Raw genomic sequence first — 14,215 nt, 5'->3', positions numbered from 1 at the left:
GGATGAGCACTGGGTGTTATGGTATATGTTGGTAAATTCAACTCCAATAAAATAAAAAATAAAAATAAATAAAACAATGAAGAGTTGAGGTTCAAGCATATTATTACTTTTGCTTATCATATAAAATGTTAGAATCATCATTATCATGAACATCATGATACCTATGACAACGGCAATAACTGTGCTAAGTGCCCTCTTCCATTGTATCACTTCTTCTGGTGTTTTTGTTCCATTTTGGTTTATTTATTTGTTCAGTTTGTTTTTTTAATTAAACTTTTTATTTTATTTTAATTCCAGCATAGTTAATATGCATTTTGTTTTATTTTTAAGTGCATTAATACAACAACCCTGTGGGTTAAGCATTATTATTTTCATTTTACACTAGTAAAATGAGTAAATAGGTGGTTTGAGAAGTAACTAGTCCCAGGTTGTTAACTTTGGTAGTAAATGGTGGGGCTGCCTGAACTTTTACTCTTACACTGCATCCTTGCAAATAAGTATATTAACACCAACTGATATGCCAAATACTGGGAAGCTTCTTGCTAATTGACTATTTTTATTTATAACTCAATCTGGTTTCAGTGGAAGTGAGTTCCAAATTTACTCAAAGATAAATTTATTCACACTAATCAGAATGACTAAAATTAGTAAGTCGGGAAATGACAGGTGTTGGCGAGGATGTGGAGAAAGGGAAACCCTCCTACACTGTTGGTGGGAATGCAAACTGGTACAGCCAATGTGGAAAACAGTATGAAAGTTCCTTAAAAAGTTAAAAATAGAACTACTTAGGACCCAGCAATTGTACTAGTAGGCATTTATCCAAGGATACAAAAATAGCAATTCGAAGAGGTACATGCACCCTAATGTTTATAGCAGCAATGTCCACAATAGCGAAAATATGGAACAAGCCTACATGTCCATCAACTGATGAATGGATAAGGGTGCCTGGGTGGCTCAGTCGGTTAAATGTCTGCCTTCAGCTCAGGTCATGGTCTCAGGGTCCTGGAATCAAGTCCTGTTTTAGTTTCCCTGTTCAGTGGTGAGTCTGCTCTTTCCTCTTCTTCTGCCCCTCACCCCCAATCATACTCTCAAATAAAATAAAATTAGGGATCCCTGGGTGGCGCAGCGGTTTGGCGCCTGCCTTTGGCCCAGGACGCGATCCTGGAGACCCTGGATCGAATCCCACGTCGGGCTCCGGGTGCATGGAGCCTGCTTCTCCCTCTGCCTGTGTCTCTGCCTCTCTCTCTATCTCTCTGTGACTATCATAAATAAATAAAAAAAAATTAAATTAAATTAAATTAAATTAAATTAAATTAAAAGTTAAAAATGTGATATATATATTCCTGTATATATTCCCATATACATATATGTAGGAATATTACTCAACAATCAAAAAGAATGAAATCTTGTCATTTGTAATGACATAGATGGAACTAGAAGATATTATGCTAAGTGAAATACGTAGTCAGAGAAAGACAAATACCATATGATTTCACTGATATGTGGAATTTAAGAAACAAAAGAGAAAAACATAGGGGAAGGGAAGGAAAAATAAAATAAAAGCAGAGAGGGAGGCAGACTATAAGAGATTCTTAACTACAGGGAATAAACTGATTGTTGCTAAAGGGGAAGTTGGGGGTGGGATGGACTAAATGGGTGATGGGTATTAAGGAGGGCACTTGTGATGAGCCCTAGGTGTTATATGCAAGTGATGAATCACTAAATTCTACCCCTGAAACTAAAAATACACTATATGTTAACTAACTTGAATTTAAATAAAATTTTAAAAAGAGAAGAAGTTAAAGAACAAAGATATATTGAAAGGAAAGTGAAACTCATGTCCTTGCCTTCCAATGTACAGGCTTTTTAGATACATCACCAAGAGAGTAAGCATAATGAAACATGACAGATTTCTAGCTAACAACCTGTACTCCATAAAATATTTAGTAAATATCCATTCATGTGAAGATTTTCCATATAAAAATATTTTCCTTTAAAGCTCATTAATTTGTCAGACCCTGGTATGTTTACAAATGGGTTTCATGGAACCCTAGTGAGTTACACTCATTGTTCAAATTAGATAAGAAGCCACATGCTCCCGGAAGCGGGCCTGTCAGTGTTGCTGAAGAGTGATCTGAAGTGTAGGCTATTCCGAGTACAATGCCACACAGACAGAACACTATGTAACATCAAAACACACAACAGGAACGTTAGTCCTTTTCTTATTATCTTTCACCTCTTCTGATTATATCAAGTAGGAAGTACCAGTTGGAAATGAGAGCAGTGTTGAAGTGGTACTAATACTTGCCAATCTCTGTTTTTCTCAAATAAACAGAAGGCCCTAGGGCCAGACTTCAGAAAGCAGCTGTATTCAGCTGGCATTTAACATGTCTTGTTGTCATTGCATTTATGATATAGTGACCTTGTAATTTACAATGAGTGGTGCTGGTTTTTCAACGAACAATAATGATATCAAGTTCCTTTTACAACAAGATTGATAAAACAATGAATAAATTTAAAGGAAAATCATGATGGTGCTATGGGAATGACAGAAGTTTGGGATGTACTCTAAGGCAATGGTTATCAAATCTGGTCACACCATCATAATACCTAAGAACTGCATCAAAAAATAGGAAAGTTAAAAGTCACCACAGTTAAATAGTTGTTCAGGTCATTGCAGGGCTGATTCCTCTCCTAGCTTCAGAGAATCATGTCAAGTGCTAAAAACAGGTAACCAGTTTACCATCTACACATTCAGGGTTTGCCTTAGGCAAACTTCTGGGAGTCAGTTCTGTGCTTTTCCAACTCTTCACCTATCCGTATGCCCTGAAGCTACCTACCACTTGCTTTTTTCACTTTTCTCCATCAAATCCTACCCGTGGATCCTTTATTCACACTATGATACAGAGGCTCTGTAACCCTATAGGTTGCTACTGAACTCCTCAGTGTTTGATTTTTCACACGGATCAAAGCATAAAGGAGCAGGGAAGTTCTTTTTAGATTGTTCTAAAATTTCAGGCCCATTTCAGCAGGTAGGAAAGAACATATTTTACACATTAACTGTAGACCTCAGAAAATAAGTTATTTCTCAGAGTAGCTTAAGACCAGCCTAGCTGAGTCAGAACTAACATGCTACTCTTCAACCTCAGTGAGGTTGATTTTTTTCTCTCATTTCATATATGAGAAAACTGAGGCACGTCACTTCAAATGAGCATTTCTTCTTGCCCCACACTCCTGTACTCTATAGTGTGGCTGGTATTCTCCAAGTTATGATTTGAGAATCATGCACATAAGAATTACTTGAGGATTTGTTTAAAATTCAGATGCCTACGCATCCCCCAACTTTCTAAAATTGCAATGAGAGACAGTGGGGTGTGAGCATCTGAATCTTGAGACACCTTGCTGGGTCATTCTTACACAAACTAATGTTTAAGAATCTCTACTGTCTGTCCTGCTCTCCACTTTCAAGTCCACTTTTTATAACTCAGATCAGTGATATTCAAAGCTATATAGCTACTCAGAAGATAAAAATTGAAATATGTGTCTGGCTTTCCTGCCTTCTAAATTTTAGACTTAAAAAAAATCTCTGTAGAGTTGCAGTTGTTTTGCAATTCTAATTCAGTCACCAAAACAAATAAAAACCAAACAAGATGGTAGAAGAGGAGAAAGAGGGTCAAGGACAAAATGAACAGAGTACATGGGAAGGTGTCAGGGGTAACTCGGACTATCTTACAGGATTCTTGGACAGAATTTGTAAAATCATTGACTTCTACAGCCTTCTGTCCTTGCTCTTATAAGGGTGTTGTGTTGTAAAGTGCATAGTTTTTTTGTTGCTGACAATGAAAACTTTGATGGTGACGCCCACATGGTCATTCTTGACCTTGTCTTCCCAGCAATTCCAAAATGTATCTTCTTTAACAGCTGATGCCACCTGGAGCACTTTGGAAATGAAAGAACATTCCGCTTCTAATTTGATTTTACACATTCTGTATTTCATTTTTATCCCCTCAAAGTGGGGAAATTTAAATAAAATGTTATGATTTAATTTGTTTTCATTTCTGAGCAGATATAATAAAGAAAAGAATGGTTAGTAACTATTATATCTGTTGTTTTTTACAGTTGACATAAATTGATAAAATACAAATTATTTCCGGTCAATGAAAATGTCCTTTCTCACAGAATTCACTTTGGTCGAGGAGTCTGTGGGAATATGTCATCCAACTGTAGGAACAAAAAGTCATGCACACATGAAAGTCTTAAACCTCAACCTCAGAACTAGGAAAATAGCATGAGATAATTAAAGAACAGAAAGTGCATGGTTTAATAAAAGCTAGTACATGTGCCTACCTCTCTAAATTTAAATAATGTATCTTCCAAATTTCTTCTTCTTAAACGATCTTTTTTTCTCCCATAGGACAACATACTTCTTCTCATTCAAATATGAAATATTATTTTCCAAATGGACCCATAGCTCCAAAAGCACAGGCCAATTTTTGAATATAGATGGTTGTTAGCATAGGACTGTTGTGTACAAAAGATTGAAAATGACAGATGCAGAATTAGATAAAGCAATGCACTGATATGATGATTTATTACATAGTCCTTGAAATTATGTTTGTGAAAGCTACTTAGTGACATGCAAGTTGTTCATGATATAATGTTAAGAACAGGAAAGATGTAAAAACTGTGATTCCAATACTTTGTATATATACATATCTGTATTTAGATATATCTGTATGTTTAAGTTTCTACATGTTTACTTTTTTATACATTACATATAGCAATAGCTTCCTAGGTTATCTACTTTTGAAATACTCCTCCTCCCTTCTTCTATTCTTCTATATTCTAAATTGTATACAAAATGTAATAATTAAAATATGATCTTAATAATATTTAAATTAAATTTTAATAACACTTTATACTGTTATAATTTTAAGTTATTAAGAAAGTTCACTTTAAAAATCTAATTTTAGGGCTTCATATTGGAGCTTTAATAACAGTAGGCCTTAAAATTATAATTAGAGATTATCTTTGCAGAATTACTGTGAGAATTTCTTTCTACATTTTAACATACATGGAGATGAAAGCTACATCTTGTTGACTCTTCAGTGAGATAGAAGCGTTTTGAGGCTACATAGGAGAATACACTCATTCATTCTCACTCTGTCTCATATTTCACAATGAAAAATTTCTATACTTTTCTTTACATCCTAATAAATATTGAAAACATTATACACAGTCTATATTTTAAACTTACACCCTTTTAAAAATCAGTTTGATGGTGAACGTTGGTGAAACAAACTCTAACCAAATGTTCCAAGACAGTTTGTTTCCACTCCTGAAAACCAAAACCTGAGCTAGCTAGTACTTGGCCATGAGAAATTTCAAACTCAGACAATTAAATAAAAAAGCACATGGAACAGACTATGTGTTCTGAAAATAATCTTACTTTCCTTGGGAAATTATGGCTTATTTATTCCCCTACCAGTGTAGTTAGCAATTATATTTTGCCACAAATATGTGACTCTGTTCTTTTTATTTCTCCGTTCATGGATCTGGAAGTCTTTTTTTTTTTTTTTTTTTTTTTAATTTTTAATCAGCAGAATTCAGGAATTCACATATGTGCCTCCCTATGACAGGACTCAAGCTTGACAATTTATTTATCAAAACAAGGATATTTAGATTGCCAGAATGTGACATTGTGATACAATAAGAGATATATTTTGTGTGTGGGTTTTTTTTTTTTTTATGGCTCCTGGTCAGAGCTCCTAAAATCCTTCTAATTTTCTAAATGATAAAAGTAATAGAAATATCTTTTGTTATGGTATTTGGTTTTTATCCCTAGTTTCTGAAGTAGTTCTAGTGATGTAGGTGAAAGAAAAGTCCTCATTATTCTTAAAAAACCCCTTTCAATCGTACCTGATGAGGTTAATGAGGTGACTTTTGGAAAGCCCCTAAAATAGGAGGTGGGTGGTTACCAGAGGAAGGAAGCATGTGATTAGGGTGTTGGAACTTTCAGCTTTACCCCTCAATCTTTGGTGGGGGGACAGGGTACTAGAGATTCAGTTCAGTCACCAATGGCCAAAGATTTAATTAATCATGTTTATACAATGAAGCCTCTATAAAAATTCCTAACTGAAGGGATTCCGAAAGCTTCTGGACTAGTGAACACATCCTCCTGCTGGGACGTGGCCTGCCTGGTGAGGTCCTGGAAGCTCTTCACCTTTCCCTATATCTGCCCTATGCATCTATTCCAATTGGTTACTCCTGAATTGTATCCTTTTTATAATAAACTTGTAATCTGGTAAGTAAACTGTTTTCTTGAGTTGTGTGAGCTCTTCTAGCAAATTACGAAGCCCGAGGAGTTTCTGATTTATAACTGGTTGGCCAGAAGTATGTGACAACCTGTGACTTGCCATTGATCTCTGCAATTGGGGGGATGGGCAGTCTTGTGGAATCGAGCCCTTAACCTTCAGAGTCTGCACTAACTCTGGACAGTTAGTGTCAGAATTTAATCAAATTGTAGGACATCCATTTGGTGTTCACCAATAATTAGAGAATTGCTTGCTGTGGAAAACCTACACATTTGGTGTCAGAAATATTCTATGGATAGAATAATAGAAAACATTAGTTATCCTTTACAGAGTGACCATTTTTTAACATGTAAATAAAATTATTCCATTTACTTATGAAAAATGTTTCAATGTATTTCCTTTTCACTTAGAAGGAAAGTGAAATTCCTTATCACAATCTATGGAGCTACACAAGATCCATCTCTTCCACCTATCTCCCCAGACTGTATTCATCACTCACTGTATTCTAGCCACAATGTCCTTCTTTATGGTCTTCAAACAAGCTAAGCTGTGCCCATCTCAAGGTCTTTGTAGTTGATATTCTATTTTTAAATTTTTTTATTTATTTTTAAGATTTTATTTATTTACTCATGAGAGAGAGAGAGAGAGAGAGAGAGAGAGAGAGAGAGAGAGGCAGAGACATAGGCAGAGGGAGAAGCAGGCTCCATGCAGGAAGCCCGATGTGGGACTCGATCCTGGGACTCCAGGATCATGCCCTGAGCCAAGGCAGACCCCCAACCGCTGAGCCACCCAGGCATCCCTGTACTTGATATTCTATCTACAATGTGCCTCTACCACATCTTAAATATGGCAAATTTCTTCCCATCATTCAAGCTGAACCTAAAAGATATTCTCAGGGAGGAGATGTGTGTTTTCAGCATTTCACTCACTAACATATTAGCATGTCATCCTTATCACTCTTTGAAATTATTTATATATTGACTATTTATTGTTTATCTGTCTACCACTAGTAATGCAAACCCCAGAAGAGAACTGATGGTCTTTTGAACTTAGAACAGGTGTCTAAGTGTCTGAGACATACTAAACATCTAAAATTATTTGTTGAATGGATAAATGAGACAGATTATCTGCAAAGATGACTGTCAATAATTTCCCACTTGTATATATTCATGTCTCTCCTTCTACCAAGAAGTAGAACCAATTTTTAATCTCTTTTGATCTGAACTGGCCTTATGATTTACTTTGAACCAATAGTATTTAGTGGATATTATATTGTGCCAGTTCTGGGCCTAACCCTTCATAGGCCTTATGGCTTCCACTCTTAGTGTCTTTTGGTCCTGAGATACTTACTGTGTATGAATAATTAGTTAAAGAGAGAAGCCTATAGGACATAAGACCCCAAAGAGAAAGAGACAGGCTCAACCCATCATCAGCCATTTCAGCTGGCCTAGCTTAGGCACATCCCAAGAGGTAACTCTCTTGGATACATTAGATTATGGCAACTGATACCAAGTCTTTGCCAAGCACTGTTCAAATGCAGAATCTGAAAGGGTTACTGTTGGTTTGGACTGGTTTACTATGCAGCAAGAGATACAGGAAGCAGTCACTGGAAGCAGAAATTGGGTGCTGCCACAAGAAAGCTCTAATGTATGGTGCTGGCTTTGACCAGGCAGTGTCTGGACAGTCAGGAGGAGACTATCAGAACTGGAAAAACAATGATAAAATTGCTATGAAAGCTTGAGAATGGTAAAAGCTGATTAAGTAGTGGTTGGAAAAATTTGCAAGATTATAGGCTGCCATAACTCAGAATATAAAAATGTTCCTGATGAAGCTAATTAGAAACTGTTCAACTCTGAAGAAGAATTTAGAGAAACTATAGTGCTCCCAAGACATGTCTCCAGTTGGTGAAATCTTCTAAAAGTAAGAAATGGCCCTGAAGCAAACATAAAAATCCAGGGTGCTGCCAGTCAAACATGACCTGAAGGTAAAGACCAAATGATGGTGTGATTTAAGATTCCTCATTAAAACCTCTGAAAGACTTAAGGCAGCACCTTACAGATTCTCTCAGCAATACAAAAGGATTTAGAACGAATTTTAAGGTTGTTCCATAAAATCCTCATAGACCCCATATGGTAGGACCTAATATAAAAGGATTTATGGATGTGATTTTGTTTCAGCAGGAGGATTATAATTTGATACTTCCAAGGTTTTTAAAGGAACTATGGCACTTGGAATAAAAGGTACAATACCAGTTCAAAATGAAACGAGTATTTAAGACCCCAACTTTCTATGAGCAGGAAGCAGACTGAGAAACTACTCAATTAGAAAAATGAGCCATTTCTTGTTGGGGGCAGGAAGAAGTCTCACGGAGCAAAACAAGAGTCTAGAGAGTAGATCGAAGAGCAGAGAAATACCAAAGGTTAGAGAACCAAGCCCTAACCTAGGCGTATTACCCAGCCACCCACCCACCCCCAGAGGAGGGGTCCTGACAACACATATAGCAGGAGTTCAGAAGTATGGATGAGAATCTGTTCACAGTCTTCACAGAGTAACAGGTATTATATCTTCTATCAAAAATGAGAAAACTAGTCAAAACAACTTTTTTAAAGATATTGGACAATAGTGCAAAAATGTGACCCTTAAGAGTATGGAATCAAATGAGGTAAATCTTATGCTTTCTCCAGCCTTTGTGAATTGTCACTCACCAGAGTCTGGGACAGGGATTGGAACTCTAAAGAGAGAAGAGCAGTCTCCCCAAGGTAAAGAGACAGAGATTACAGTTTGGAAAGGTTGAAGCAGTTGTCATTTGTGATACAGACTACTAGAGAGGAGGGAGCTTTGCACAAAAGGACTTCTTGAAATCTACACATATGTCTTCTTAAGTCTTCATCTAAATACCAAGATGAGCCTGCAGAGGGAAACATCCTATGGGGCTAAACGCAGAACAGCTACCAGGGAAAGAACAACTATCAGGTTTAACAGAGTATATGAGAAACATGTTTAAAAGAGAGAAAATCGATGACACCAAAACTGGTTCTAAGGCTTAATGAAATTGATAACACATAAATAGACTAAGAAAAAAACGAAACATTCCCTAATATCAGAAGAGAAGGAGAGGACTTTCCTAAAAAGTCTACAGATATTACAAAAAAAAAAAAGAATATTATAAACAACTTCATGATATTAAATTTGAAAAGTTACATGGAACGGGAAAATGTCATGAAAGAGACAAATTATCAAAACTGGCACCAGAAGCATTAGAAAAGCCATCTCCGAAAACTTCCCCATAAAGATAACTTTAGGGTTAAATGACATCACTGGTAAATTTTATCAAAGATTTATAGAGGAAATAGTACAAAATACACATACTCTTTCAGAAAACAAGGATAGATGGGACACTTGCTAACTAATAGGGGGGCCAGAATTTCTCTGATAACAAAACTAGTTGAAGATAGTATAAGAAATCCACAGGTCAGTACCCTTGATGAATGTAGGTCCCCAAATCCTTAAAAAGTTATCTGCAAGTCAAATACAGCAATATATAAAAAGTGTCATGCACCACAAGTCAATGTGGCTTATCTTAGCAAGGTAAAGTTGGTTTAACATTTGAAAATAGATTAATGTAATTCAGGACATTAACATCACAAAAGGGAGGAATCAGATAATTTCTGTAATAAATGCAGAAAGAAATGGATTTTATAAAATTTGAATCTCCTTATTAAGAATGTTTGAATCTCTTTATTAAGAATGTCGGCAAACTAGAAATAAAAGGACATTTCCTTATCTCGTAAAGGTCATCTACAATAAACTTATAGCTACCTATTAAACCCATAGCTACCATTACACATTATAGTGAAAGACTGAAAAGCTCCCTCTACATACAAGAAAAGTATGTCCACTCACTACTATGATTCTATGGTTACCAAGTTCTTAGCAAGTACAAACAGGCAAAAGAAAGAGAAAGAAGAATGAAAGAAAGAAGAAAGAAAGAAGAAAGAAAGAAAGAAAGAAAGAAAGAAAGAAAGAAAAAAGAAAGCAAGAAAAGGAAGGAAATGCAAGGCCTACATATTGAAAAGGAAGGGATAAAACTCTCGCTAGGTAAAGTCAACAAGATATGTACAATGAAAATTCTAAGGGATCTACATAAGTCCTGCTAGCACTAATAAATGAACTTGCCAAGTTGGTAGGACAAAAGATCTATATACTAAAAAATCAATTGTGGGCTCCTGGGTGGCTCAGGAGGTTAAGCATCTGCCTTCGACTCAGGTCATGATCCCAGGGTCCTGGGATTGAGCCCTGCATTGGGCTCCCTGCTCTGTGGTGAGTCTGCTTCTCCCTCTGCCTCTGTCACTACCCCTCTTCCCCCACTTGTGTTCTCTCTCTTTCAAATAAATAAATAAAATCTTTTAAAAAATCAATTGCATTTGGATAATCCAGCAGTGAGCAATAGGAAAATTAAATATTAAAAATAATACCATTTACAGGAACATCTATAAATATTAAGGATATTATTTATATGGAGCAAGATCTTAACATTGAAAAATACAAAACCTTTTGGAAATGTAGAATGTTCTAATGAAATGGAGAGATGGGCTATGTTCATGAATTAGATTTCATATTTTTGAGATGTCAAAATTTTCTCCCAGTTGATTTCTGGATTCAGTGAAATTTCAATCAAAATCCTAACAGACATTTCTGTACAACTTAATAAGCATACGCTAGATTTCTTTTTTTTTTTTTAATGGAGATGTAAATGACCTAGAATTGGCAAAACAATCTTAAGAACAAAGAGGATTTACTCCACTTGATTTCCAGACTTTAAACCTATAGTGATTTTCTCTAAAAATAGCCTCCTGCAAATCTTCCTTCTCTTTATGCGCTTACCCCTTTCTCCATCAAGTGGCAGAGTTTATTTCCTTTCTCCTCAAATGTAGGCTGGCCTGTCTTGTGACCTGCTTTGACCAATAGACTGCACCAGAATCACACTATAGTCTGGACCTGGCCCTCGTGAGGCTTACAAACTGTCATTTTCATTTTCTTGGAACCCTGGGGTATCATGTCACCAAGTCTGAGTAATCTGCTAGAGATAAAGGCCATATGAAGAGTCGCTCTATTAGATGTGATATTTACAGAGAAAAAAAGAGCAAAGAGGGCATGAGGGAGGAGGAAGGAGGAGGAAGGAAGTGAGGGAAGGGAAGGGAGGGATGAGGAGGACAGGAGGAGGAGAGAGAGAGAGAAAGAAAGGCCCAAGCAGCCCCCAGCCATGTTAGCCATCTCAGACAAGGCTCTGGACATCTGAGTAAAAGCATCCTGGATCCTTCAGACCTAACTGATCTGTGTGAATCCACATCCTGGGCAGGAGAAAGGGGCGCATCCTGGCCAACTCCTACCCAAAGTGCAGAACCACAAGCAATACCGGTTGTTATGACTTATGTCACAAAGTTTTGGGGTGGCATGTTACACAAGTGTAGAAACCCTGAAACACTGAATGACTGGGCAAATGTATGACACTCTTTTCCTTGTAGGATGCGAGGATGTAGGATGTTACTGTATTAATAGTCCTAACGCTGAAATACTCTCTGCAACTTTCTATAGGTTTTCTAGTTGACAGGTAGCTTCTGTAATTACTCTTTAGAAATTAAAAGATAAGAAAATTTTTCCAGAGCATAAAATCACCAGGTAATTAAAAGATCTTTCAGAATAAATTTATGATTTTAGAAGTAATGGAATCACAATATTAAAAAAAGAAAGAAAAAATCATTTATCATTCATTATTCATTATCCCACGAAATCCGTGTTTATCTTTTGTTACCTTTCCTTCAGTCTGTGTGTGCATTAAAGTATTTCATACAAAAATAAATACTTCTTTATAAGTGGGATCATATTTTATATAAAGATTGCACAGTATTTTATTGTCAGCTCAGTTATTAAGAGCATGATTTGAAGATAATTGCTTACAGGGCATATTTTCTTATAGGTATCCTAAAACTTATAAAATATCCTTCCATTCTTTCACATCACTGAGAATCTTGTTATAATAACCAAACTGTAAATACCTATAATTTTTGGTATTTTTGGTAATTATTTTTGTAAATACCAAAATAATTTTTAATAAATATACTTTTCTATAATGTCATCTGCATATATATTAGGTCATATATAATATAAGAAAAGGCCATTGAAACTTATTAATGTCACATGAAGTTCATTGTAGAAGATGTTGTTTATCTCATTATATGATATTTTATTATGAGGATCTCCCTAACAAATTTCATTCAATTTTGGAGCCAAAAAATTGCATTTTGTCTAGATAAACCATGTGTATATCCTGTGAATAGGTCTGAATTTTAACTACTTGTTTAGGTTTTCTTCTTCAAAGTATAAAATAAGACATGGGGCTCCCCTGCCAAAGTATATCTGTATTCTTGAAATTTGCTCTCCAACTCTGGTTTTGAATTCATGTTTTTGTCTTCACATTTAATTTTTCTCTTTCAGAGATAATTTAGGAATGCCTATAAACTGTTATACTTTCTGTTAACAGGTAGGATGTTAATCAATTAATTGCTCCTGTCTTATTTTTCCATTTATTATTTCTACTTATGACTATAATTAGCATATTTCCAAAAGTTTAATAATTGTATGACATTTTACTATATTAATGCACTATTATTTAATTAACATATTCTGCTGGAGATAATAGATTGGTGTTATTTTTATTATTATTAAAATTGTAATAAGCAACTTTGCACTTAAGTTTTTTTCTACAGATCTGATTTTTTCTAGGACTAGAATTTCCTGCTAAAACGCTTTTAAAATATATTACCAAATTTCTTTAGAAAGACTAAAAATAATTTGCACTCTCACCATCAAGGTACCTAGCCTATATACCTTGCTAGCACTGAGTATTACCATTATTCAAGATTTTGCTGATGTAACTAGTAGAAGGATATTAAATAATATAATGTGCATTTCTTGGATTATTAGAATTAGCCCATATTCCCAAAGGTGCTTCCTTTGTCTTATAGTATGTATTCAAGTATCTACTTGTCTATCTGTTCCATAGATCTGTGTCTATATATCTGTGTACTAATAATTCTATGTTTCCAAAGCAAAATGATACTTAGTATATAATTTTCAATTTTCAAGTAGTAAGAGTATTCTTATCCACAAAGCTCAATACTGAGAATCTCTCCTGAGGAAATAAAGCAAAAATAGAAAATATTTATGTAAATGGATACCCTCTACAACATTATTTACAGTGATAAAAATGATAACATAAATGTCCAAATTGTTGAAATGGTTATGAACAATATGCTTGTAGAGTGTAATATTAGATATGAAAAATTATGCTTACAGAGGGTGCCAACCATCAAGTATTCAGCTAAAATATATTGTAATATTGGGGATATTTCAAATAGTAACATGAAAAATATTGGGGATATTTCAAATAGTAACATGAAAAATATGACTATGCTAAATTGATAATATCAGGATAAAAAAATTATTATTTTCTACTAAGTTAAAAAGAGTGACGAGAAGGAGGTAATTTACAAAACATTACCATAAGTGTTTAACTCTTAATTAGCAGAGTTATGGATGCTTTATATGTTCTTCTGAAACTTCCATTATCTCCTGAATTCTATTATGCTATACTTCTCCTTGATTCTTTGTAAATCAATTCTAGATTAAGGTGAAGCTACATATTTAAAAATATAGTGCTTTTATAATTATTATTAAAAACAGTTACTTTAATTACATTGCCAATATCCCAATCTCTGCTTATTAATACTTGTAATATCTCTTAGCTGAAAGAATTAAAAAAAAAACTATGAACAAGAGAAGACTTTTCTGACACAAAAGTTTAATATAGTGTTAATTTAGGACCAATGGAAAAGAATAAA

General features: G+C 35.0%; 1 protein-coding gene across 7 annotated transcripts in view; it reads right to left on the bottom strand.

Annotated features, from left to right (window-relative positions):
• ARHGAP24 (Rho GTPase activating protein 24) overlaps nt 1-14,215 on the bottom strand; it is a 504,876-nt gene that overhangs the window by 42,090 nt on the left and 448,571 nt on the right. The gene's annotated exons all lie outside the window — the stretch shown is intronic.

Source organism: Vulpes lagopus, chromosome 6 (genome assembly GCF_018345385.1).
Source record: "Vulpes lagopus strain Blue_001 chromosome 6, ASM1834538v1, whole genome shotgun sequence".
Classification (NCBI taxonomy): Eukaryota; Metazoa; Chordata; class Mammalia; order Carnivora; family Canidae; genus Vulpes; species Vulpes lagopus.
This window is presented reverse-complemented; position numbering and strand designations above follow the sequence as displayed.